We start from the raw sequence: 25,000 nt of genomic DNA on the forward strand, positions 1-25,000 counted from the left end.
AGTGTAGTGGGTGTGGCCAATGACACGGTCTCTCCGACCGAAAATGAGCAGAGATATTTTGCTAATTTTCTGCAAATCTACACATTTTGTCATTTAAAGTTTAAAAACTAATTTCCTGCAAATTTAAGAACACTTATTTTTGTCATGGTGCTAAGAGATTTGTAAAATGCGGTTACTAGTTTAAAATGTCCTTCAATTCTACACATTTTGCTGTGGCTTATGCCTTGTTCTTATGCTATCTGAATGACTCAAACAGTATAACAAAATCAATGGGGGCCCCATGACATGATATTTGGGGAATTTTTGATTCTCCCTGACTAGTTTTTATTTTGGTGATTTATATTTTTTGTTCTCAAAGATAATCTTTGTACGGCAGCGCCAGCTGTGCCACCAGAGACTCTGGGTTCGCGCCCAGGCTCTGTCGTAACCGGCCGCGACCGCGAGGTCTGTGGGGCGATTGGCCTAGCGTCGTCCGGGTTAGGGAGGGCTTGGTCATTAGGGATATCCTTGTCTAATCGCGCACCAGCGACTCCTGTGGCGGGCCGGGCCCAGTGCGCGCTAACCAAGGTTGCCAGGTGCACGGTGTTTCCTCTGACACATTGGTGCGGCTGGCTTCCGGGTTGGATGCACGCTGTGTTAAGAAGCAGTGTGGCTTGTTTGGGTTGTGTATCGGAGGACGCATGACTTTCAACCTTCGTCTCTCCCGAGCCCGTACAGGAGTTGTAGCGATGAGACAAGATAGTAGCTACTAAACAATTGGACACCATGAAATTGGGGAGAAAAAGGGGTCAAATAAATAAAAATATTTACAAAAAATAATCTTTAAAAAAAACTATCTCTCCATTAGCTTTTCTACATAGAAATATATATATATATATGTTTTCTGGGGGGAGTGGCAGCACAGGCCGCCACTGCTAAATGCATATAGGGGAAACACTGTAATGTCATGTGATGTCCTGACCTATACCATAGGAATGTGATTACACTGTAGGATGTGTAGGAAGTCATACCGTAGGAATACTAGATGTATCCAGGGGTCACATTTAAAATCACGCCAGTCGGTTACATCCTGTTCCACAGCCTTGCTAAAAAACTGTCTAAAGATGTAAAAATGGAAACATGTTTTGTATATGTTGTTGTCAACAACACCTCATGTTTACTCTGACTTGTGTACATATATTTTGTAGAATAATGTATTTGAATACACTGAAATAAAACAAATCAGTTTATTAACCATTTGTGGTGCCTTTTTATTATTTTTTAACCTGACCCAGAAGCCTGATATTGTTGGAAAAACATCTGACTGGCTCCTTTGTTTTGCTACAGGGATTATAAAAGTGAGATTGACCAAATCCCTCCGTCCATCTCTCTACCATCTGCTAACATCTTGTCCCTGCTACCTCATAGTGTTAGTGATACATCTAGCCTACTTTCATCCACTATGCTCGTGTACTGACTGATGCCGCTGGTCCAAACAACGTTATGCCGCGCACCGTTGACCAGACAAAGCTTTTTAGAAAGTTCTTCAACGCGATTCAAGGGTTGGAAAAGTGTTGATTTAATATCTCGATATGCTGACACCGTTCCGACCTGTCACCAAGGAGAGATGCTACAAAAACAGGACCGTATTCACTGTTGCTGCCACAGGAGCGGAAACAGTGCAGCGGATATGGGGGCTTCTAAATAATTAAGAGAAGAGGAGCGCTTTCTTTACTGCAGACTGACACGTCAAGTAACGGTTCGGTAGAACCGAACGGAGTTTATCCACCAATGCTATGAAATCTAACAGATGACATATCGCAACCTCGGATCGAGAACCAGATTTTTACGGCTGACATTTGACAGACGGGAGACTGGAAGGGGAGCGGAAGGGAGCGACACTGCCGCCGCGAAAGAGCGCTGGATCACGGCTGGGAGTCCACAGACCGTCGGTGCGGCCCGTGTCGATCTGTCGTCCATGATCAGACGTCGGGAAATAAACATGTAGCTAGCTACTGCTACTTGGTTATAGTACATATAATTCACCCTAAATAAGAACACGGGAAAGCGGGCTTACCGTGTCGATTACGGTACGGTGTTCCACGTTATTTTTGACGGTAAGTGAGGTGTACTTACATAATGGGTACTGGGTTTTTCGCTGGGATTTGCTGTTATTGTTTTCATCCCGGGAACTCGCGAGCTGGGCTTGACACGGAAAGTGATGTTACGTGTGACCGGTTGACAGCCAACACGTTTGGGTATCCAGGCTAGAGTGGGCGATAATACACTTAACAAATGTGGGATATTTATATTTCTCAAGAAATGAGTTCAACCCCATAATAACAATGTAATCGTTGAACGGGTTTTAAATGATCTCAGTATAGGCCTGTGGTCTAGTAGTGTAAAACTGCTGGTGCCTGTGACGCTTTGTGTCAGGTATTTAGTGACTAGTGTAATGCCATGTTGATATATGACAATGCATCATGTATAGTCTACTTGGCAGCGGCCCACCAACTACTTGTTGTGATAGCCCATAATATGTTTCTGAGGGAACATGTTAGTCAGAAATAAATCCCTTATTTCTCGATGTTTACGTATGAACAGATAGAAAACGATTGCAATATGGGTGTTTCAAGTAATGGTGTGGTCAGGAACGGCCTGGTTTCTTTGTCTAACTCAATAACAGCAGGGCCTGGGATTCATCTCAGTATTTCCTCATCTCTAATTGGCTCAATAAGTCCTTAACTCACAGACACCATAGTAATAGAGTTAAACATGAACTACTTGTGTGTGTGTGTGTGTGTGTGTGTGTGTGTGTGTGTGTGTGTGTGTGTGTGTGTGTGTGTGTGTGTGTGTGTGTGTGTGTGTGTGTGTGTGTGTGTGTGTGTGTGTGTGTGTGTGTACACACCAGTTTACTGAGATCATAGAGGAACACAGTGGGGCTCGCCAGGGGAGTCACGGACCTATACGTTTTTGAGTGGGAGCTCGTGGCCAAACTATGTGAATGTATTTTCAGTTCTAAACTAATGGTAGAGGCTCTGTATTGCAGAGGCCTATTCATGTCCTTCATAGGGTTGGAGCTGGACATTACACTGGACATCATGTACATGAGACCTTAAAGGGGCTGACTGGGAGTCCAGAAATAACTGCTGGTATGTGAGGGAGAACAATATGTAGCCTAGGCAACACACACACACATAAACAATGCAGCTAGCTTCCTGTCCACAGCTCAGAGCCCTGCCCATAACATTCCATCCTGTGCCACTGGCCGGGAACTTCCGAACTCTATGGCCAAACGGCACCTTATTTCCAATGCAGTGCACTACTTTTGACCAGCGCCGCGCCCATAAGGCTCTGGTCAAAAGTAGTGCACTACATAGGGAATAGTGTGCCATTTAGGTTGCATCCTCCTCTCTGTGTTGTTGTTGACCAACTGAATATAATACCAGTCATTCCGTTCCACACTGGCTGTCCACTTTGCCTCTTACATTCACTGTCCCTAAACACAGTGATTCCATGGATCACCATGTAGCTCTGTTAACACACCTGACCTGTAGTTATGTTAACACAACTTACCTGTTAATACACCTGACCTGTAGCTCTGTTAACACACCTGACCTGTAGCTCTGTTAACACACCTGACCTGTAGCTCTGTTAACACACCTGACCTGTAGCTCTGTTAACACACCTGACCTGTAGTTCTGTTAATACACCTGACCTGTAGCTCTGTTAACACAACTTACCTGTAACTCTGTTAACACACCTGACCTGTTAATACACCTGACCTGTAGCTCTGTTAACACACCTGACCTGTAGCTCTGTTAACACACCTGACCTGTAGCTCTGTTAACACACCTGACCTGTAGTTCTGTTAATACACCTGACCTGTAGCTCTGTTAACACAACTTGACCTGTAACTCTGTTAACACACCTGACCTGTTAATACACCTGACCTGTAGCTCTGTTGACACACCTGACCTGTAGCTCTGTTAACCCACCTGACCTGTAGCTCTGTTAACAGACCTGACCTGTTAATACACCTGACCTGTAGCTCTGTTAACACACCTGACCTGTAGCTCTGTTAACACACCTGACCTGTAGCTCTGTTAACACACCTGACCTGTAGCTCTGTTAACACAACTTACCTGTAACTCTGTTAACACACCTGACCTGTTAATACACCTGACCTGTAGCTCTGTTAACACACCTGACCTGTAGCTCTGTTAACACACCTGACCTGTAGCTCTGTTAACACACCTGACCTGTAGTTCTGTTAATACACCTGACCTGTAGCTCTGTTAACACAACTTACCTGTAACTCTGTTAACACACCTGACCTGTTAATACACCTGACCTGTAGCTCTGTTAACACACCTGACCTGTAGTTCTGTTAACACACCTGACCTGTAGCTCTGTTAACACACCTGACCTGTAACTCTGTTAACACACCTGACCTGTAGTTCTGTTAACACACCTGACCTGTAGTTCTGTTAACACATCTGACCTGTAGCTCTGTTAAAACACCGACCTGTTAATACACCTGACCTGTAGCTCTGTTAACACACCTGACCTGTAGTTCTGTTATCACACCGGACCTGTAGCTCTGTTAATACACCTGACCTGTAGTTCTGTTAATACAGCTGACCTGTAGTTCTGTTAACACACCTGACCTATAGCTCTGTTAACACAACTTACCTGTAACTCTGTTAACACACCTGACCTGCAGTTCTGTTAACATACCTGACCTGTAGCTCTGTTAACACAACTTACCTGTAACTCTGTTAACACACCTGACCTGTAGCTCTGTTAACACAACTTACCTGTAACTCTGTTAACACACCTGACCTGTAGCTCTGTTAACACAACTTACCTGTAACTCTGTTAACACACCTGACCTGTAGCTCTGTTAACACACCTGACCTGTAGTTCTGTTAATACACCTGACCTGTAGCTCTGTTAACACAACTTACCTGTAACTCTGTTAACACACCTGACCTGTAGCTCTGTTAACACACCTGACCTGTAGCTCTGTTAACACACCTGACCTGTAGTTCTGTTAACACACCTGACCTGTAGTTCTGTTAACACACCTGACCTGTAGCTCTGTTAACACAACTTACCTGTAACTCTGTTAACACACCTGACCTGTAGTTCTGTTAACACACCTGACCTGTAGCTCTGTTAAAACACCCAACCTGTTAATACACCTGACCTGTAGCTCTGTTAACACACCTGACCTGTAGTTCTGTTATCACACCGGACCTGTAGCTCTGTTAATACACCTGACCTGTAGTTCTGTTAATACACCTGACCTGTAGTTCTGTTAACACACCTGACCTGTAGCTCTGTTAACACAACTTACCTGTAACTCTGTTAACACACCTGACCTGCAGTTCTGTTAACACACCTGACCTGTAGCTCTGTTAACACAACTTACCTGTAACTCTGTTAACACACCTGACCTGTTAATACACCTGACCTGTAGCTCTGTTAACACACCTGACCTGTAGCTCTGTTAACACAACTTACCTGTAACTCTGTTAACACACCTGACCTGTAGTTCTGTTAACATACCTGACCTGTAGCTCTGTTAACACACCTGACCTGTAGCTCTGTTAATACACCTGACCTGTAGTTCTGTTAACACACCTGACCTGTAGCTCTGTTAACACACCTGACCTGTAGCTCTGTTAACACACCTGACCTGTAGCTCTGTTAATACACCTGACCTGTAGTTCTGTTAACACACCTGACCTGTAGCTCTGTTAACACACCTTACCTGTAGTTCTGTTAACACACCTGACCTGTAGCTCTGTTAACACACCTGACCTGTAGCTCTGTTAACACACCTGACCTGTAGCTCTGTTAACACACCTGACCTTAGCTCTGTTAACACACCTGACCTGTAGTTCTGTTAATACACCTGACCTTAGCTCTGTTAACACAACTTACCTGTAACTCTGTTAACACACCTGACCTGTTAATACACCTGACCTGTAGCTCTGTTAACACACCTGACCTGTAGTTCTGTTAACACACCTGACCTGTAGTTCTGTTAACACACCTGACCTGTAGCTCTGTTAACACAACTTACCTGTAACTCTGTTAACACACCTGACCTGTTAACACACCTGACCTGTAGCTCTGTTAACACACCTGACCTGTAGTTCTGTTAACACACCTGACCTGTAGCTCTGTTAACACAACTTACCTGTAACTCTGTTAACACACCTGACCTGTAGTTCTGTTAACACACCTGACCTGTAGTTCTGTTAACACACCTGACCTGTAGCTCTGTTAAAACACCTGACCTGTTAATACACCTTACCTGTAGCTCTGATAACACACCTGACCTGTAGTTCTGTTATCACACCGGACCTGTAGCTCTGTTAATACACCTGACCTGTAGTTCTGTTAATACACCTGACCTGTAGTTCTGTTAACACACCTGACCTGTAGCTCTGTTAACACAACTTACCTGTAACTCTGTTAACACACCTGACCTGCAGTTCTGTTAACACACCTGACCTGTAGCTCTGTTAACACACCTGACCTGTAGCTCTGTTAACACACCTGACCTGTAGCTCTGTTAACACAACTTACCTGTAACTCTGTTAACACACCTGACCTGTTAATACACCTGACCTGTAGCTCTGTTAACACACCTGACCTGTAGCTCTGTTAACACACCTGACCTGTAGCTCTGTTAACACAACTTACCTGTAACTCTGTTAACACACCTGACCTGTAGTTCTGTTAACATACCTGACCTGTAGCTCTGTTAACACACCTGACTTGTAGCTCTGTTAATACACCTGACCTGTAGCTCTGTTAATACACCTGACCTGTAGTTCTGTTAACACACCTGACCTGTAGCTCTGTTAAAACACCTGACCTGTAGCTCTGTTAATACACCTGACCTGTAGTTCTGTTAACACACCTGACCTGTAGCTCTGTTAACACACCGTACCTGTAGTTCTGTTAACACACCTGACCTGTAGCTCTGTTAACACACCTGACCTGTAGCTCTGTTAACACCTTACCTGTAGTTCTGTTAACACACCTGACCTGTAGCTCTGCTAACACACCTGACCTGTAGCTCTGCTAACACACCTGACCTGTAGCTCTGCTAACACACCTGACCTGTAGCTCTGTTAACACACCTGACCTGTAGCTCTGCTAACACACCTGACCTGTAGCTCTGTTAACACACCTGACCTGTAGCTCTGTTAACACACCTGACCGGTAGCTCTGTTAACACACCTGACCTGTAGCTCTGTTAATACACCTGACCTGTAGCTCTGTTAATACACCTGATCTGTAGCTCTGTTAACACACCTGATCTGTAGCTCTGTTAACACACCTGACCTGTAGTTCTGTTAATACACCTTAACCACAACCCAACACCCAGGTGACTGGGGCCTACTGCCTGGCTGCCTCTGCTTTTCTCTTGAACTTATGACCTAATTTCCTGTAAGCGGAGAGAATAGAGGAGGGTTGTTTTTAGTACTTTAGTCAACAATATTGTCACATAATGCCAGTGTATTTTGGGAATGGCACCTGCCTGTGGTTGAATCCAAAACCAGAGGGTAGACAGGAGAGGAGAGGGAGAATCTTATGGTACCTAACCTAACATTACTACACTATAACCTAAACTGTTCTAGACACCTATCACTTCATACACACACAAACACACCCATATCGCATCGCTCTCTCTACCATCCTATCTCTGCCTCATGTGGAAACGGTTTTGTAGGCTACATCTCAGATATCTCCATACCACCTTCGCTGTGCCAGCCCTTTAAGAGCTCTCCTCTCTGTACAGTGCTACCTCGCCCTCTTTCACTTATTCTCTCTCTCTCTCTCTCTCGCTGCCTACTCCCTCCTCTCCCTCTCTCTCTCTCTCTCTCTCGCTGCCTGCTCCCTCCTCTCTCCTCTCTCCTCTTCCTCCCATACTACCTTCATCCCTCCCTCCTTTCTCAGTGTAATCTCCTGACAGGGTGATTAGGGAATGTAAACCCTGTATGCCTGAAGCTTGAAGCTGATTGGATGACAGTTGGCTGTCTCTCTCTCTCTCTCTCTCTCCTTCCCTCTCTCTCTCCTCTAGGCTCTAGACAGGTCCCCAATCCCTGGATCACTCTCTCTCTCCCTCCCTCTCTCTCTCCTCTAGGCTCTAGACAGGTCCCCAATCCCTGGATCACTCTCTCTCTCTCTGAGCCTGGTCCAATCCTGATCCCTCCTCCTTTTAATTGAGATTCACTAGTCTACCCCTGTATGAGCATCCCCACCGTGACCTGAGGTGACAGGACAGAAAAGGACAGGACAGAAAAGGACAGGGCAGGACAGGATAAGGCAGGACAGAAAAGGACAGGGCAGGACAGGATAAGGCAGGACAGAAAAGGACAGGGCAGGACAGGATAAGGCAGGACAGAAAAGGACAGGGCAGGACAGAAAAGGACAGGACAGAAACGGACAGGATAAGGCAGGACAGGATAAGGCAGGACAGAAAAGGACAGGGCAGGACAGGATAAGGCGGGACAGAAAAGGACAGGGCAGGACAGGATAAGGCAGGACAGAAAAGGACAGGGCAGGACAGAAAAGGACAGGACAGAAAAGGACAGGATAAGGCAGGACAGGATAAGGCAGGACAGAAAAGGACAGGGCAGGACAGGATAAGGCAGGACAGAAAAGGACAGGGCAGGACAGGATAAGGCAGGACAGAAAAGGACAGGGCAGGACAGAAAAGGACAGGACAGAAAAGGACAGGATAAGGCAGGACAGGATAAGGCAGGACAGAAAAGGACAGGGCAGGACAGGATAAGGTAGGACAGAACAGGTCAGGGAAACCCACATATCTCCATACCTGTCTCTGTGCCAAGTCTGACAACCTGATCTCAGTACCCTGAAGGCAGTAGTCTGACAACCTGATCTCAGTACCCTGAAGGCAGTAGTCTGACAACCTGATCTCAGTACCCTGAAGGCAGTAGTCTGACAACCTGATCTCAGTACCCAGAAGGCAGTAGTCTGACAACCTGATCTCAGTACCCTGAAGGCAGTACAACCTGACAACCCTGATCTCAGTACCCTGAAGGCAGTAGTCTGACAACCTGATCTCAGTACCCTGAAGGCAGTAGTCTGACAACCTGATCTCAGTACCCTGAAGGCAGTAGTCTGACAACCTGATCTCAGTACCCTGAAGGCAGTAGTCTGACAACCTGATCTCAGTACCCTGAAGGCAGTAGTCTGACAACCTGATCTCAGTACCCTGAAGGCAGTAGTCTGACAACCTGATCTCAGTACCCTGAAGGCAGTAGTCTGACAACCTGATCTCAGTCAGTAGTCTGACAACCTGATCTCAGTACCCAGAAGGCAGTAGTCTGACAACCTGATCTCAGTACCCTGAAGGCAGTAGTCTGACAACCTGATCTCAGTACCCTGAAGGCAGTAGTCTGACAACCTGATCTCAGTACCCAGAAGGCAGTAGTCTGACAACCTGATCTCAGTACCCAGAAGGCAGTAGTCTACCCAGAAGGCAGTACGACACCTGATCTCACCCTGATATCTGTACCCTGAAGGCAGTAGTCTGACAACCTGATCTCAGTACCCTGAAGGTAGTCTGTAGTCTGACAACCTGATCTCAGTACCCTGAAGGCAGTAGTCTGACAACCTGATCTCAGTACCCTGAAGGCAGTAGTCTGACAACCTGATCTCAGTACCCAGAAGGCAGTAGTCTGACAACCTGATCTCAGTACCCTGAAGGCAGTAGTCTGACAACCTGATCTCAGTACCCAGAAGGCAGTAGTCTGACAACCTGATCTCAGTACCCAGAAGGCAGTGAAGTCTGACCTGATCTCAGTACCCTGAAGGCAGTAGTCTGACAACCTGATCTCAGTACCCTGAAGGCAGTAGTCTGACAACCTGATCTCAGTACCCTGAAGGCAGTAGTCTGACAACCTGATCTCAGTACCCAGAAGGCCTGATTAGTCTGACAACCTGATCTCAGTACCCAGAAGGCAGTAGGTGTGGCTGGTAGTATAGAGTTGTAGTGATATGGCACCTTTATTTTACAACACATAGATGACCAGGTGCTTAATAAGAAATAAGCTGGTAACATGCTTACATTGTAACATAGTAATAACCTAGACTACTACTGGTTTGTTAAGTAGCCTTGTCTGAGCCAGAACCTCTCTTCTCTGTTTCTTATAGCAGATACAAACCCACAGTACCAGTGGAACTACAACATCCCGGACAGGAATAGATGAACTCAGGTATTTATTTATACATTCCATTAGTGAGCCAAGTCATCTCCTATCAGAATGTTCAAACATTACACATAGAAATGTAGACATCTGTGATGAAGTTTTAAGAAAGAGCATGTGACTGTGTGTTGGAAGTCTGAACTGTGTGTATCTGTGTGTTTTTTCAGGTGTGTGTGTGTGTGAGTGTGTGTGATCACTGCGTACACAGGAAGGGGTCAAGGAAAGGCCCATGTTGGTGTTTTCCTCTCTCTGGACTAGACAGGACGACGTGTCGGCAATGTTGCTGACAATTGAGCTCCATGTTCTGGGCTGTTTTAGGAGGGCTGAGTGGGTCATGTCAGGAGAAGAAGTCCACACTCATGTGTGGTGTAAGTGTGTGCTTTTGCTGTGGTATAAATAGCAGTAACAGTTAGTTATTTATAACCAGGACAGTAACACTAACTGTTGTATTGGTCATGTTGTTATAACCAGGACAGTAACAGTTAGTTATTTATAACCAGGACAGTCACACTAACTGTTGTATTGGTCATGTTGTTATAACCAGGACAGTAACAGTTAGTTATTTATAACCAGGACAGTAACACTAACTGTTGTATTGGTCATGTTGTTATAACCAGGACAGTAACAGTTAGTTATTTATAACCAGGACAGTAACACTAACTGTTGTATTGGTCATGTTGTTATAACCAGGACAGTAACAGTTAGTTATTTATAACCAGGACAGTAACACTAACTGTTGTATTGGTCATGTTGTTATAACCAGGACAGTAACAGTTAGTTATTTATAACCAGGACAGTACCACTAACTGTTGTGTTGGTGTGGATGGTGTGTAGACTACAACACCATATTGGATGGTGTATAGACTACAACAGGATATTGGATGGTGTGTAGACTACAACAGGATATTGGATGGTGTGTAGACTACAACAGGATATTGGATGGTGTGTAGACTACAACAGGATATTGGATGGTGTGTAGAGTACAACAGGATATTGGATGGTGTGTAGAGTACAACAGGATATTGGATGGTGTGTAGACAACAACAGGATATTGGATGGTGTGTAGACTACAACAGGATATTGGATGGTGTGTAGACTACAACAGGATATTGGATGGTGTGTAGACTACAACAGGATATTGGATGGTGTGTAGACTACAACAGGATATTGGATGGTGTGTAGACTACAACAGGATATTGGATGGTGTGTGTACAACAGGATATTGGATGGTGTGAGACTACAACAGGATATTGGATGGTGTGTAGAGTACAACAGGATATTGGATGGTGTGTAGACTACAACAGGATATTGGATGGTGTGTAGACTACAACAGGATATTGGATGGTGTGTAGAGTACAACAGGATATTGGATGGTGTGTAGACTACAACAGGATATTGGATGGTGTGTAGACTACAACAGGATATTGGATGGTGTGTAGAGTACAACAGGATATTGGATGGTGTGTAGACGACAACACCATATTGGATAAGGGGCGGCAGCGTAGCCTAGTGGTTAGAGTGTTGGACTAGTAACCGAAAGGTTGCAAGTTCAAATCCCCGGGCTGACAAGGTACAAATCGTTCTGTCGTTCTGCCCCTCAGTTAACCCACTGTTCCTAGGTCGTCATTGAAAATAAGAACTTGTTCAAGCATTTCGCATTTCGCTATACTCGCATTAACATCTGCTAACCATGTGTATTGACCTCCCTACAATTTGATTTGATTTGAACAGGATATTGGATGGTGTGTAGACTACAACAGGATATTGGATTGGTTGGGTAGGGAGGTGAAGGTAGGGGAGATGCCCTGGTCTTTGCCCTGGTCAGTGTGGTCTTCAGGAGGTTGGTCCTCTCGTGTGTCTCTCTGCCCTGGCTGGCATCTTCAGGAGGTAGGTCCTCTCGTGTGTCTCTCTGCCCTGGCTGGCATCTTCAGGAGGTAGGTCCTCTGTCTCTGCCCATTAGGAGTGAGGGGTGTCAGATCATTAGCTAATGGTGTTTGACAGCTAGACAGCCCTGCACTGATACTGATAGGAGGTTGAGACGGTGCAGGACAGAACCAGAGGTTACGTGTTTGTGTTCGACCCAGTCCAGTTACAAAGCCCTCTGTTCAAGCAGTTGATTTAATGCTAGAGGTTATCATTTAATGCCACTGATTTAACTGACTCTGGTTAGAGGTTATCCTCTTCCCTGATTTAACTGGTTAGAGGTTATCCTCTTCCCTGATTTAACTGACTCTGGTTAGAGGTTATCCTCCTCCCTGATTTAACTGTTTAGAGGTTATCCTCCCCCTGATTTAACTGGTTAGAGGTTATCCTCCTCCCTGATTTAACTGAGAGGTTATCCTCCTCCCTGATTTAACTGGTTAGAGGTTATCCTCCTCCCTGATTTAACTGGTTAGAGGTTATCCTCTTCCCTGATTTAACTGACTCTGGTTAGAGGTTATCCTCCCCCATGATTTAACTGGTTAGAGGTTATCCTCCTCCCTGATGTAACTGGTTAGAGGTTATCCTCCCCCATGATTTAACTGGTTAGAGGTTATCCTTCTCCCTGATTTAACTGGTTAGAGGTTATCCTTCTCCCTGATTTAACTGACTCTGGTTAGAGGTTATCCTCTTCCCTGATTTAACTGACTCTGGTTAGAGGTTATCCTCCTCCCTGATTTAACTGGTTAGAGGTTATCCTCCTCCCTGATTTAACTGGTTAGAGGTTATCCTCTCCCTGATTTAACTGGTTAGAGGTTATCCTCTCCCTGATTTAACTGGTTAGAGGTTATCCTCCTCCCTGATTTAACTGGTTAGAGGTTATCCTCCTCCCTGATTTAACTGACTCTGGTTAGAGGTTATCCTCCTCCCTGATTTAACTGGTTAGAGGTTATCCTTCTCCCTGATTTAACTGGTTAGAGGTTATCCTCCTCCCTGATTTAACTGGTTAGAGGTTATCCTCCTCCCTGATTTAACTGACTCTGGTTAGAGGTTATCCTCCTCCCTGATTTAACTGACTGGTTAGAGGTTATCCTCCTCCCTGATTTAACTGACTCTGGTTAGAGGTTATCCTCCTCCCTGATTTAACTGGTTGGTTACTCCCTGATTTAACTGACTCTGGTTAGAGGTTATCCTCCCTGATTTAACTGACTCTGGTTAGAGGTTATCCTCCCTGATTTTTAACTGGTTAGAGGTTATCCTCTCCCTGATTTAACTGACTCTGGTTAGAGGTTATCCTCCTCCCTGATTTAACTGACTCTGGTTAGAGGTTATCCTCCTGATTTAACTGACTCTGGTTAGAGGTTATCCTGATTTAACTGGTTAGAGGTTATCCTCCTCCCTGATTTAACTGACTCTGGCTAGAGGTTATCCCTTCCCTGATTTAACTGACTCTGGTTAGAGGTTATCCTCCTCCCTGATTTAACTGGTTAGAGGTTATCCTCCTCCCTGATTTAACTGGTTAGAGGTTATCCTCCCTGATTTAACTGACTCTGGTTAGAGGTTATCCTCCTCTGATTTAACCTGGTTGATTTCCTCCTCCCTGATTTAACTGGTTAGAGGTTATCCTCCTCCCTGATTTAACTGACTCTGGTTAGTTATCCTCCCTGATTTAACTGACTCTGGTTAGAGGTTATCCTCCTCCCTGATTTAACTGGTTAGAGGTTATCCTCCCTGATTTAACTGACTCTGGTTAGAGGTTATCCTCCTCCCTGATTTAACTGACTCTGGTTAGAGATTATCCTCCTCCCTGATTTAACTGACTCTGGTTAGAGATTATCCTCCTCCCTGATTTAACTGACTCTGGTTAGGTTATCCTCCTCCCTGATTTAACTGACTCTGGTTAGAGGTTATCCTCCTCCCTGATTTAACTGACTCTGGTTAGAGGTTATCCTCCCTGATTTAACTGGTTAGAGGAGGTTATCCTTAGAGGTTATCCCTGATTTAACTTTAGGTTACTGACTCTGATTTAGAGGTTATCCTCTCCCTGATTTAACTGACTCTGGTTAGAGGTTATCCTCCTCCCTGATTTAACTGACTCTGGTTAGAGGTTATCCTCCTCCCTGATTTAACTGGATTTAACTGACTCTGGAGGTTATCCTCCTCCCTGATTTAACTGACTCTGGTTAGAGGTTATTTAACTGGTTAGAGGTTATCCTCCCTGATTTAACTGACTCTGGTTAGAGGTTATCCTCTCCCTGATTTGTGTGTGTGTGTTTACCATCTGATTTAACAGGGTTATCCTCTTCCCTGATTTAACTGGTTAGAGGTTATCCTCCCCCTGATTTAACTGACTCTGGTTAGAGGTTATCCTCCCCTGATTTAACTGGTTAGAGGTTATCCTCCTCCCTGATTTAACTGGTTAGAGGTTATCCTCCTCCCTGATTTAACTGGTTAGAGGTTATCCTTCTCCCTGATTTAACTGTTTAGAGGTTATCCTCCTCCCTGATTTAACTGGTTAGAGGTTATCCTCCTCCATGATTTAACTGGTTAGAGGTTATCCTCCTCCCTGATTTAACTGACTCTGGTTAGAGGTTATCCTCCTCCCTGATTTAACTGACTCTGGTTAGAGGTTATCCTCCTCCCTGATTTAACTGGTTAGAGGTTATCCTTCTCCCTGATTTAACTGGTTAGAGGTTATCCTCCTCCCTGATTTAACTGGTTAGAGGTTATCCTCCTCCCTGATTTAACTGGTTAGAGGTTATCCTCCTCCCTGATTTAACTGGTTAGAGGTTATCCTCCCTGATTTAACTGACTCTGGTTAGAGGTTATCCTCCTCCCTGATTTAACTGACTCTGGTTAGAGGTTATCCTCCTCCCTGATTTAACTGGTTAGAGGTTATCCTCCCTGATTTAACTGACTCTGGTTAGAGATTATCCTCCTCCCTGATTTAACTGATCCTCCTCCCTGATTTCTGGTTAGAGGTTATCCTCCCTGATTTAACTGGTTAGAGGTTATCCTCCTCCCTGATTTAACTGACTCTGGTTAGAGATTATCCTCCTCCCTGATTTAACTGACTCTGGTTAGAGATTATCCTCCTCCCTGATTTAACTGACTCTGGTTAGAGGTTATCCTCCTCCCTGATTTAACTGGTTAGAGGTTATCCTCCTCCCTGATTTAACTGACTCTGGTTAGAGGTTATCCTCCTCCCTGATTTAACTGACTCTGGTTAGAGGTTATCCTCCTCCCTGATTTAACTGACTCTGGTTAGAGGTTATCCTCCCTGATTTAACTGGTTAGAGGTTATCCTCCCTGATTTAACTGACTCTGGTTAGAGGTTATCCTCCTCCCTGATTTAACTGACTCTGGTTAGAGGTTATCCTCCTCCCTGATTTACTGACTGGTTAGAGGTTATCCTCCTCCCTGATTTAACTGACTCTGGTTAGAGGTTATCCTCCTCCCTGATTTAACTGACTCTGGTTAGAGGTTATCCTCCTCCCTGATTTAACTAGAGGTTATCCTCCTCCCTGATTTAACTGGTTGACTCCCTGATTTTAGAGGTTATCCTCTCCCTGATTTAACTGACTCTGGTTAGAGGTTATCCTTCTCCCTGATTTAACTGACTCTGGTTAGAGGTTATCCTTCTCCCTGGTTTAACTGGTTAGAGGTTATCCTTCTCCCTGATTTAACTGGTTAGAGGTTATCCTTCTCCCTGATTTAACTGGTTAGAGGTTATCCTTCTCCCTGATTTAACTGACTCTGGTTAAAGGTTATCCTCCTCCCTGATTTAACTGACTCTGGTTAGAGGTTATCCTCCTCCCTGATTTAACTGACTCTGGTTAGAGGTTATCCTTCTCCCTGATTTAACTGACTCTGGTTAGAGGTTATCCTTCTCCCTGATTTAACTGGTTAGAGGTTATCCTTCTCCCTGATTTAACTGACTCTGGTTAGAGGTTATCCTTCTCCCTGATTTAACTGGTTAGAGGTTATCATCCTCCCTGATTTAACTGACTCTGGTTAGAGGTTATCCTTCTCCCTGATTTAACTGACTCTGGTTAGAGGTTATCCTTCTCCCTGATTTAACTGACTCTGGTTAGAGGTTATCCTTCTCCCTGATTTAACTGGTTAGAGGTTATCCTTCTCCCTGATTTAACTGACTCTGGTTAGAGGTTATCCTTCTCCCTGATTTAACTGACTCTGGCTAGAGGTTATCCTCCTCCCTGATTTAACTGACTGGTTAGAGGTTATCCTCCTCCCTGATTTAACTGACTCTGGTTAGAGGTTATCCTTCTCCCTGATTTAACTGACTCTGGTTAGAGGTTATCCTCCTCCCTGATTTAACTGACTCTGGTTAGAGGTTATCCTCCTCCCTGATTTAACTGACTCTGGTTAGAGGTTATCCTCCTCCCTGATTTAACTGACTCTGGTTAGAGGTTATCCTCCTCCCTGATTTAACTGACTCTGGTTAGAGGTTATCCTTCTCCCTGATTTAACTGGCTAGAGGTTATCCTCCTCCCTGATTTAACTGACTCTGGTTAGAGGTTATCCTCCCCCTGATTTAACTGGCTAGAGGTTATCCTCCTCCCTGATTTAACTGACTCTGGTTAGAGGTTATCCTCCTCCCTGATTTAACTGACTCTGGTTAGAGGTTATCCTCCCCCCTGATTTAACTGACTCTGGTTAGAGGTTATCCTCCTCCCTGATTTAACTGACTCTGGTTAGAGGTTAGCAGTAGCAGGTTTACTCTGGCCACCAGGTATCAGGGGAGCTGACTGCTTCATGGTTAGGAGAGACTCAATGTCTCGTCCTATAGACTCCTTATTCTATTCAGATAGGATCCACTTTAATGTTCCAGACAGGGAAATGATCTTGGACACAGCAGACTGCACATTTCACACTGGGTATGCAGTGATACAAATACATAATCATGTAAATAGCCTCATATTATATATAACCATGTTTAATAGTGTAATACTATATTATATATAACCATGTTTAATAGTCTAATACTATATTATATATAACCATGTTTAATAGTGTAATACTATATTATATATAACCATGTTTAATACTATATTATATATATAACCATGTTTAATAGTGTAATACTATATTATATATATAACCATTGTTTAATAGTGTAATACTATATTATATATAACCATGTTTAATAGTCTAATACTATATTATATAACCATGTTTAATAGTGTAATACTATATTATATATAACCATTGTTTAATAGTGTAATACTATATTATATATAACCATGTTTAATAGTGTAATACTATATTATATATAACCATGTTTAATAGTGTAATACTATATTATATATATCCATGTTTAATAGTGTAATACTATATTATATATAACCATGTTTAATAGTGTAATACTATATTATATATAACCATGTTTAATAGTGTAATACTATATTATATATAACCATGTTTAATAGTGTAATACTATATTATATATAACCATTGTTTAATAGTGTAATACTATATTATATATAACCATTGTTTAATAGTGTAATACTATATTATATATAACCATGTTTAATAGTCTAATACTATATTATATATAACCATGTTTAATAGTGTAATACTATATTATATATAACCATGTGTAATAGTGTAATACTATATTATATATAACCATGTTTAATAGTGTAATACTATATTATATATAACCATGTTTAATAGTGTAATACTATATTATATATAACCATGTTTAATAGTGTAATACTATATTATATATAACCATGTTTAATAGTGTAATACTATATTATATATAACCATGTTTAATTGTGTAATACTATATTATATATATAACCATGTTTAATTGTGTAATACTATATGATATATATAACCATGTTTAATAGTGTAATACTATATTATATATATAACCATGTTTAATAGGGTAATACTATATTTGTTCATCCTTATCTGAGACAGATGGCCCCATTTCAAAGATAAAAACCCTATTTGAGTGCTTAGAAAATAAATCGGGAAGGCAGAGAGTTTTATAGAATGATTTATTATTTCATTTGAAGAGACAGACAGGACCATCTCTATTCATGTTTCAGACAGACAGGACCATCTCTATTCATGTTTCAGACAGACAGGACCATCTCTATTCATGTTTCAGACAGACAGGACCATCTCTATTCATGTTTCAGACAGACAGGACCATCCCTATTCATGTTTCAGACAGACAGGACCATCTCTATTCATGTTTCAGACAGACAGGACCATCCCTATTCATGTTTCAGACAGACAGGACCATCCCTATTCATGTTCAGACAGACAGGACCATCTCTATTCATGTTTCAGACAGACAGGACCATCCCTATTCATGTTTCAGACAGACAGGACCATCTCTATTCATGTTTCAGACAGACAGGACCATCCCATCACTGCCTCGCAACTCCGTTTCCCAGAGGTCAGTGTGTTTCCCCTGTTGCCCTGCTCTGTCTAAGTGACAGCCAGAGGTCAAAAGTCATCTCACTGGACTGAAGCTGTGACAGATTGAGGAAATGGAGACAGTGGAGAGGTTAGAGAGGCAGCACCCTCAACGTGGTCGGTTACCACCGGTTGCTTCAGGGGAAATGGAGACAGTGGAGAGATTAGAGAGGCCGCACCCTCAACGTGGTCGGTTACAACCGGTTGCTTCAGGGGAAATGGAGACAGTGGAGAGGTTAGAGAGGCAGCACCCTCAACGTGGTCGGTTACAACCGGTTGCTTCAGGGGAAATGGAGACAGTGGAGAGATTAGAGAGGCAGCACCCTCAACGTGGTCGGTTACCACCGGTTGCTTCAGGGTAAATGGAGACAGTGGAGAGATTAGAGAGGCCGCACCCTCAACGTGGTCGGTTACAACCGGTTGCTTCAGGGGAAATGGAGACAGTGGAGAGGTTAGAGAGGCAGCACCCTCAACGTGGTCGGTTACAACCGGTTGCTTCAGGGGAAATGGAGACAGTGGAGAGATTAGAGAGGCAGCACCCTCAACGTGGTCGGTTACAACCGGTTGCTTCAGGGGAAATGGAGACAGTGGAGAGGTTAGAGAGGCAGCACCCTCAACGTGGTCGGTTACAACCGGTTGCTTCAGGGGAAATGGAGACAGTGGAGAGATTAGAGAGGCAGCACCCTCAACGTGGTCGGTTACAACCGGTTGCTTCAGGGGAAATGGAGACAGTGGAGAGGTTAGAGAGGCAGCACCCTCAACGTGGTCGGTTACAACCGGTTGCTTCAGGGGAAATGGAGACAGTGGAGAGGTTAGAGAGGCAGCACCCTCAACGTGGTCGGTTACAACCGGTTGCTTCAGGGGAAATGAAGACAGTGGAGAGGTTAGAGAGGCAGCACCCTCAACGTGGTCGGTTACAACCGGTTGCTTCAGGGGAAATGAAGACAGTGGAGAGGTTAGAGAGGCAGCACCCTCAACGTGGTCGGTTACAACCGGTTGCTTCAGGGGAAATGGAGACAGTGGAGAGGTTAGAGAGGCAGCACCCTCAACGGGGAACGACTTCCTCTTTTGGACATTAACAAGGACACTCTCCATCTTAACTCCTCCTCTACTTTTCCTGGATTGGTTGAACAGTGCAGAGGAAAACCTCTGGTGAGAAAGAAAGGCAGGTCAGGCCTGCTACATTAGGTTCAAGTGGAAGGGGTGTGACTACACTACAGGGACCAGACTGGAAGGGGAGAGGGTTAAGAGAGAGGGAGTAGAGGGGAGAAGGAAAGAGGGAGAGGGTCTACAGTATATAGTGGGGGGTTAAGGTCTACAGAGAGTGGGGTTGTTTTATCAGGTCTACAGTATATAGTTGTTTTATCAGGTCTACAGTATAAGGTGTTTTATCAGGTCTACAGTATATAGTGGGGGTTGTCAGGTCTACAGTATATAGTGGGGGTGATCAGTGGGGGTGTTTTACAGGTACAGTATATAGTGGGGGTTGTTTTATCAGGTCTACAGTATATAGTGGGGGGGGGGGGTTTTATCAGGTCTACAGTATATAGTGGGGTTGGGTCTACAGTATATAGTGTTTTATCAGGTCTACAGTATATAGTGGGGGTTGTTTTATCAGGTCTACAGTATATAGTGGGGGTTGTTTACAGGTCTACAATATATAGTGGGGTTGTTTTATCAGGTCTACAGTATATAGTGGGGGTTGTTTTATCAGGTCTACAGTATATAGTGGGGGGTTTTATGTCTACAGTATATAGTGGGGGTTGTTTACAGGTCTACAGTATATAGTGGGGGTTGTTTTATCAGGTCTACAGTATATAGTGGGGGTTGTTTTATCAGGTCTACAGTATATAGTGGGGGTTGTTTTATCAGGTCTACAGTATATAGTGGGGGTTGTTTTATGTCTTATATAGTGGGGGTTTTTCAGGTCTACAGTATATAGTGGGGGGTGTTTTATCAGGTCTACAGTATATAGTGGGGGGTGTTTTATCAGGTCTACAGTATATAGTGGGGGGTGTTTTATCAGGTCTACAGTATATAGTGAATGAACTTCCTTTGTTTGATGAAGATAGAAATAGAATTCTATAAAAATGACGTGAGAGAGAGGGGAAGATGGGAGTGAGGGATATTGAGAGGTGAATGAGTTGCGGGAGAGGGGAGTGAGGGATATTGAGAGGTGAGTGAGGTGAGGGAGAGGGGAGTGAGGGATATTGAGAGGGAGAGGGGAGTAAGGGGATTGAGAGGTGAGTCAGGTGAGGTGAGAGGGAGAAGGGAGGGAGGAATATTGGAATATTGAGAGGCATATTGAGAGTGAGTGGTTGAGGGAGAGGGAGTGAGGGATATTGGAGGTGAGGGGAGGGGGAATTATGAGGTGAGATGGGGTGAGGAGGATTGAGAGGTGAGTGAGGTGAGAGGGGAGGGAGGGATATTGAGAGGTGAGTGAGTTGAGGGAGAGGGGAGGGAGGAATATTGAGAGGTGAGTGAGGTGTGAGGGAGAGGGGAGGGAGGGTGAGGGAGTGAGTTGAGGGGGAGAGGGGAGGGGATATTATGAGGTGAGGGGATTATGAGAGGGAGGGAGATGGGAGTGAGGAGGATTGAGAGGTGAGTGAGGCCTGGGAGAGTGTGCAGTAACCATGGAGATCAACATGGATGGAGGGATGGGCAGAGAGAGGATGAAGGGGAGAGGAGTGATGATCAGATTGGAGCTGTGTGGTAATACAGGGATTAGAGGAGGCATTCAGTGAACACTACATCCACCCATTCTCCCTCTAATCCTCAACCTCAAATCAACAGCATTCACCTTCTGCATATTCCTCTGTGTGTGTGTGTGTGTGTGTGTGTGTGTGTGTGTGTGTGTGTGTGTGTGTGTGTGTGTGTGTGTGTGTGTGTGTGTGTGTGTGTGTGTGTGTGTGTGTGTGTGTGTGTGTGTGTGTGTGTGTGTGTGTGTGTGTGTGTGTGTGTGTGTGTGTGTGTGTGTGTGTGTGTGTTGCCATGTGGGCATGAGTACCTCTGTGCTCTGCCAGTGATTCATTCAGAACTGCCCCGGAGCTATTTTTAAAGCAGTGTGTGTGCGCGTGCACGCATTCCTTTCCTCTCCATTAACCTCTTGCTCCTACCCAACACGCAGGCGTCCCATCTAAACATCTGGAAATGCAAATGCGCTACGTTAAATGCTAATAGCACTCGTTAAAACTCAAACGTTCATTAAAATACACATGCAGGGTAGTGAATTAAAGCTACACTCGTTGTGAATCCAGGCAACAAGTTAGATTTTTAAAATGCTTTTCAGCGAAAGCATGAGAAGCTATTATCTGATAGCATGTAACACCCCAAAAGACCCGCAGGGGACGTAAACAAAATAATTAGCATAGTCGGCGCTACACAAAACGCACACATAAAATATAAAACATTCATTACCTTTGACCATCTTCTTTGTTGGCACTCCTAGATGTCCCATAAACATCACTATTGGGTCTTTTTTCCGATTAAATCGGTCCATGTATAGCCTAGATATCGATCTATGAAGACTGTGTGATCAAGGAAAAAAATAGCGTTTTATAACGTAACGTCATTTTTTAAATTAAAAAAGTTGACGATAAACTTTCACAAAACACTTCAAAATACTTTTGTAATGCAACTTTAGGTATTAGTAAACGTTAATAAGCGATCAAATTGATCACGAGGCGATGTATATTCTATAGCTGTACGTCTGGAAATAATGTCCGGGTAAATCTCAACCAAAATATCCGGTCGGAGACCAGAAGAACTGCGCTGCCTTGTGTCTGTTTGACCAAGAAACAAATCGTAGGCAAATGACAAGACTGTTGACAACGTGTGGAAGCTGTAGGTATTGCAACCTCAGCCCCATTTAATGTGGTTCACGTTTAACAATGGGTTGAAGTGGCGCATGGATATATTTTCCCATTTTCAGTGATCAGATTTTCCTGCACGTTCTGTTATAGTCACAGCCGTGATTTAACCAGTTTTATAAACGTCTGAGTGTTTTCTATCCACACATACTAATCATATGCATATACTATTTTCCTGGCATGAGTAGCAGGGCGCTGAAATGTTGCGCAATTTTTAACAGACTGTTCGAAAAGGTAGGGGGTAAGAGTAACAGGTTAAAGAGCAGATTCTGTATACAGCAATGTAACACCAGACATGTCCCAACCATGATTTAACCCCTCTGCAGTCTGTTTTACTGTACTACGGTATTCCTCTGGGCTTCCCAACAGAGGTGGTACACCCCAAATGGCATCCTATCCTATTTCCTACACAGCGCAATGCTTTTGACGAGAGTCATATATGGGCCCTGGTAGAAGTAGTGTACTACAGAGGGAGTAGGGTGCCATGGGAAGCACCCTGGGTGGAATCTAGATTCCAGCCTTGTGAATGAACCTGGTGGTCAGAGGAAACAGATGATTGGAAAGATGTTTCAGGGGAACCTGGTGGTCAGAGGAAACAGATGAAAGATGTTTCAGATGAACCTGGTGGTCAGAGGAAACAGATGATTGGAAAGATGTTTCAGGGGAACCTGGTGGTCAGAGGAAACAGATGATTGGAAAGATGTTTCAGGGGAACCTGGTGGTCAGAGGAAACAGATGAAAGATGTTTCAGAGGAACCTGGTGGTCAGAGGAAACAGATGATTGGAAAGATGTTTCAGGGGAACCTGGTGGTCAGAGGAAACAGAAGAAAGCTGTTTCAGGGGATTCTCCTCTTAACATGCTGCTCCAGGTACCAAGCTGTCACTGAAATCCATCACAATAGTTGGAGCTGTGGAAATAATACACGGTGTCTATTATCCTGCTGTTTTATGTGAAAAGCCCTGAAAGAGGACAGATGGATACCAAACGTGTGAGGCTACGGGATGATTATAATTATTTGTTTTATGTGAAAAGCCCTGTGTCTTTTGGAGAGCGTTTGAGAGACAGAGCGGACAGACAGATTCCTGACATACTAACGTGTTCCAGAACCATAACATCAGTCTGTGAAGCCTCTATCAACGCCTCTATTAGCAGGCTTCACCTCTATCAACGCCTCTATTAGCAGGCTTCACCTCTATCAACGCCTCTATTAGCAGGCTTCACCTCACAGAGCCTCTATTAGCAGGCTTCACCTCACAGCCTCTATTAGCAGGCTTCACCTCACAGAGCCTCTATGAGCAGGCTTCACCTCACAGAGCCTCTATGAGCAGGCTTCACCTCACAGAGCCTCTATTAGCAGGCTTCACCTCACAGAGCCTCTATTAGCAGGCTTCACCTCACAGAGCCTCTATTAGCAGGCTTCAACTCACAGAGCCTCTATTAGCAGGCTTCACCTCACAGTGCCTCTATTAGCAGGCTTCACCTCACGGAGCATCTATTAGCAGGCTTCACCTCACAGAGCCTCTATTAGCAGGCTTCACCTCAGAGCCTCTATTAGCAGGCTTCACCTCAGAGCCTCTATTAGCAGGCTTCACCTCACAGAGCCTCTATTAGCAGGCTTCACCTCACAGAGCTTCTATTAGCAGGCTTCACCTCACAGAGCCTCTATTAGCAGGCTTCACCCCACAGAGCAGAACTCAGTGCAGAGACCAGGTTATAACATCAGTCTGCGAAGCCTCTATCAAAGCCTCTATTAGCAGGCTTCACCTCACAGAGCCTCTATTAGCAGGCTTCACCTCACAGAGCCTCTATTAGCAGGCTTCACCTCACAGAGCCTCTATTAGCAGGCTTCACCTCACAGAGCAGAACTCAGTGCAGTGACCAGGTTATGACATCTGGCTACGTGAGACTTACGTTCTCCAATATTACTGTTTTGTAGTTTCAATGAAAAGCTAGAAAAGAGAACCGTGACCCCATCTGAACCTAACTTTATTTTTCTCTCGTTTTCCATCCAACCCATCCTTCTGTTATTCTGCCTCTACTGTCAAACAGCCTGAGGTAGTGACATTCCCCAGCATCAACTCCATATGTTATACAGAGAGAGAGAGGGAGAAAGACAGAATAACTGTTATATAAGACCTCATACTCACTGTCTTCTCTTCTAGTTCCTTCTGGTCTCCAGGCAGGAAAGATACTGACTCTCTCTGTTTGATAACTGATCTTTGTTGGTAGTCAGACTGTCTGTTTTGTTAGTGATCTGTGTTGGTAGTCAGACTGTCTGTTAGTGATCTGTGTTGGTAGTCAGACTGTCTGTTAGTGATCTGAGTTGGTAGACAGACTGTCTGTTAGTGATCTGTGTTGGTAGACAGACTGTCTGTTAGTGATCTGTGTTGGTAGTCAGACTGTCTGTTAGTGATCTGAGTTGGTAGTCAGACTGTCTGTTTTGTTAGTGATCTGAGTTGGTAGTCAGACTGTCTGTTAGTGATCTGAGTTGGTAGTCAGACTGTCTGATTTGTTAG

General features: G+C 44.1%; 1 long non-coding RNA gene across 1 annotated transcript in view; it reads left to right on the plus strand.

Moving 5' to 3' along the window:
* The first annotated feature begins 1,430 nt into the window (after positions 1 to 1,430).
* The window catches only part of LOC124019721, a 33,201-nt gene continuing 9,631 nt past the window's right edge, over positions 1,431 to 25,000 (plus strand). The window contains exons 1-2 of the long non-coding RNA XR_006835834.1: positions 1,431 to 2,096; positions 10,186 to 10,247. This is a non-coding gene — a long non-coding RNA (uncharacterized LOC124019721). The remainder of the gene's footprint in view (positions 2,097 to 10,185; positions 10,248 to 25,000) is intronic.

This window comes from Oncorhynchus gorbuscha, unplaced genomic scaffold, assembly GCF_021184085.1.
Source record: "Oncorhynchus gorbuscha isolate QuinsamMale2020 ecotype Even-year unplaced genomic scaffold, OgorEven_v1.0 Un_scaffold_658, whole genome shotgun sequence".
NCBI classification, from domain to species: domain Eukaryota; kingdom Metazoa; phylum Chordata; class Actinopteri; order Salmoniformes; family Salmonidae; genus Oncorhynchus; species Oncorhynchus gorbuscha.